Raw genomic sequence first — 3,407 nt, 5'->3', positions numbered from 1 at the left:
TTTAATTTAACCATTTGAGGATATTTAAGACAGTTGACATAAAATCATTGTTTAGAAGTCTAATGCCTGGGTTTTCTGCTGGACAATTTCTATTAATTTCCTCTTCCTTATGAAAAGGACATACTTTCTTATGTCTTTGTATATCTCATAGTTTTTGCTGAAAACTTGACGTTTTTGATGCTATAATGTGGCAACTGCTGAAATTATATTTTCCTCTCTCCATAGGATATGTTGCACTACCTATTATGAGTTATTATTGTTTACTTTTACTGAGTTTTCTAAACTCTTTCTGTAATGGGTGTATTCTTTTTAATGCTTGACAACTGAACTCTGTTTTCTGTTAATTTAGTGTTCATCTGGTATTTTGAAAGAGTTACTTTAAGTACCTGGAGCCAGCAAAAAATAAAAAAAATAAAAATACTTTCCTAGTGTTTGCAGATTGGCTTTGCATTGTGGCACTTCTTCAACACTTTGCCAAGGAGTTTACAACTCTACCTTAGCTTTCACTTCTTCCTTACGCAGAAAGTGAGGCAAGCCAGTGGTAAAACCTTAGGGCCTTTGCAGACTTTTTCTGAGCACGAATCTCATCTTGTGCGTGGACATGGATTTCTCAATCCCCCAGTACACGTAAAAGCTTTAAAAGCCATTTATTCTCACATATATCTCTTTTCTCAAGCTCTTACTTCTCAGGCTTCTTGGTCAGATTATATTTGACCCAAGTGTTGTCCCTTGCTTCAGGCCGCAGCAACCAATATTTTTTTCTTTAAATATTTTTAGAAAAGGCCATCCAGTAAGCTTCCCCAGCCTTCGAAATATTCCAAGTTGCACAAAACAAAAGAAAGCCTTTGTGCCAGTCTTTACAGAAACAGCCAGACAGGTCATGATTCCAACCACATTCTTTAAGAATAGTCTGTATTACTCCCTCTGGCACTAGGAATCTGCAACAGGCGTGTAGTGCATGTTATTACCCTTACTACTATTGAAAATCTGGGATGTGAGTGATGGTAGACAGGCAATTTAAAATACCACAGCACTTCCTCACTATAAAGCAATAGCCTCTTTCTTCACAAAGTCTCCCCCTAGTTGTTGTAATTTTTAACTGAAATTTAGATTTCAACAAAGATTGATTCTGACAGTTCAGTTTTTGCCAGCTCATTAATTGTTTTGAGGGTAAAGAAGGATGCCTTGGAGCTCTCTACTCTGCTATATTTGTTGATGTCACTTCCTCTTTATCTAAAGATGCCTATTTTATGGCCATTTTTCTTTTCCTTCTTGATTTTGCAGATGAGTAACTCTGTTATGAAACTCTTTATTGAGTGAGGAAAGTTGACTAGAGAGAGGTAGCAATCACTCTCTAGCCATGAGTGCCTTTGCGGGTATGTAAATCTGTAGCAGACATATAGCTACTCTGAAGATGTACATAATTTCCTCAGTTACAACTCCCTACATTGTTCTTTGCCCACAGAAATTTTTAATAAGACACTTATAACCTTTCATTCTTCTTTGCAAAATTGACATGCAAGAAAGAATCTTTTAGCCATTCCTGGCATACCAATTATCAGTCATTAATCTATTAGATAGGCAGGCATTTTCTCATTTAATCCTCAGGGGGGAAAATAATGATAATTTGTAGCCCCATTTACAGTTTACACCAACTCTCATGCATGCAAAATTATTTGCCCAAAGTCATGATCCCAGATGTGCCAGGCTCAAAAGTTTTACTTTTTAAATACTGCACTATGCTATACTATGCAAAAATTATTTTGTTCAATAGGGAATATTACTGGGCAAAAGAATTTTAAAGAAGAAGGAAACTTTCTGTAATTTTTTTCAGTATCTTTTCATGTGTAGGATCTGAGACTCAAAGGCTACATTGCCTCTGTGTCTAATTTGGTCTTCCTTGTGTTTTCTGTTAAGTTTATATAGAGATGATACATTCGGGTGCTAAAATGTTATCACAGGTCATTAGGAGCAGACAATAAACATTTACTACCATTATTCCTGATATAAATTAAGAAATGTTTGATTTAATGCCAGCTCTTCAAATGCTGAATGCTGACCAATTTAGCCATTTTGTTTTCCCTATGCTAGCTGGTTAAGAGAATTGTAAAAAGCAAAAGAAAAATATGATATAGAGCAAAAGTATAACTGAAAGTGGGACCTACAAAAGACCAAAATTTCAAAGTTCATGGAAAATATATGAAATTCCTTAAATAAAAGAAAAATATATTTTTCAGAGCAATAATCAGGAATAGTTTAGTCCCACATGTGAGAGCACACAGAATGGAAGACAAATAACACCTGTGATGAGTGAATCTTGCCTAATGTAGGACATCATAAATCAGAGAGCATACTACACATCCACCCAGGTGCACATTGTGAATTAACAGAACTGGTACTATATTAGTTTATGGTCATATTGATCTGTTCATGGTAATTGTTCTAAATTAACCCAGCTGTGACAATTCTTTGCAAGAGAATTTTCCAAATGCATGTATATTTTTCTAAGCAATATCTGAAAATCATCAATTTAAGTATTTTTAAGTGCCAGTGCTGTAAAAGGAAAAATTCTGTAATGCAGGCTCTAAAACTAAAGCATGCGATAATAATATCTTTAAATTTATATCATAGAAAATGTGCATTTGCCATTAGCTCTCAGTTGAAAAGTCAAGTGATGATAACTTTTTTATAGAGACTAGATACGAGTTTAGACTCTGTACACAAGACTGCCTGGGTTTGAATCTCTACCTCATCATTTACTATATGGCCTCCATCTATCATCCCTAGGGATGGTGATAGCAAAATTACACAGATCATAAGTTGATAGTGAGAGTTAAATTACACTATCAATAAGAAGTGCATGATATTTAATAAATACTAAACAAATGTTAGACATAATTCTTCAAAAATGTTAGATAATATTAGTATTACTAGTAGTGTTATTCACTGTTAACGAAGCATTTTAATCCAAAGGAAATATTGTTAGTTTAAATGTGCATTGGTTTAAAGTTTACTAAAATAAAAATAGCGGTCTACAAGATTAAAATCATAATATAATTAAGATAAACATATCTACTGTATATGCATACAATCTTTATTTGTGTAGATGTCAGCCTCTGTGTTCTACTGAGACTTCAGCTAGAGAGACCCATTCCACTATCTTGAATATTTTGGATGTTTCTGCACTCAGATTAATGTGCTACATAGTAGAAGCTGAAGACCCAAATTTTAATGATTAAATGTAGATTCATGGAATTTATTTTACCTCAAAATCACCTTCAAGGGCATCTATTTAACTAGCCCAAGATTATATTATTAGTTATAACCAGAGCTAAGACTAGAACCACATTTAACATGAGTCACTATCAGTCTTTTTTTCCATCACTTTGCTATCCCTCATTTTCTAT

The sequence above is a fragment of the Propithecus coquereli genome, unplaced genomic scaffold (genome assembly GCF_000956105.1).
Source record: "Propithecus coquereli isolate 6110/MARCELLA unplaced genomic scaffold, Pcoq_1.0 Scaffold99, whole genome shotgun sequence".
Classification (NCBI taxonomy): Eukaryota; Metazoa; Chordata; class Mammalia; order Primates; family Indriidae; genus Propithecus; species Propithecus coquereli.
The sequence above is the reverse complement of the archived record's forward strand: the minus strand, read 5'-3'. Positions refer to the sequence as shown.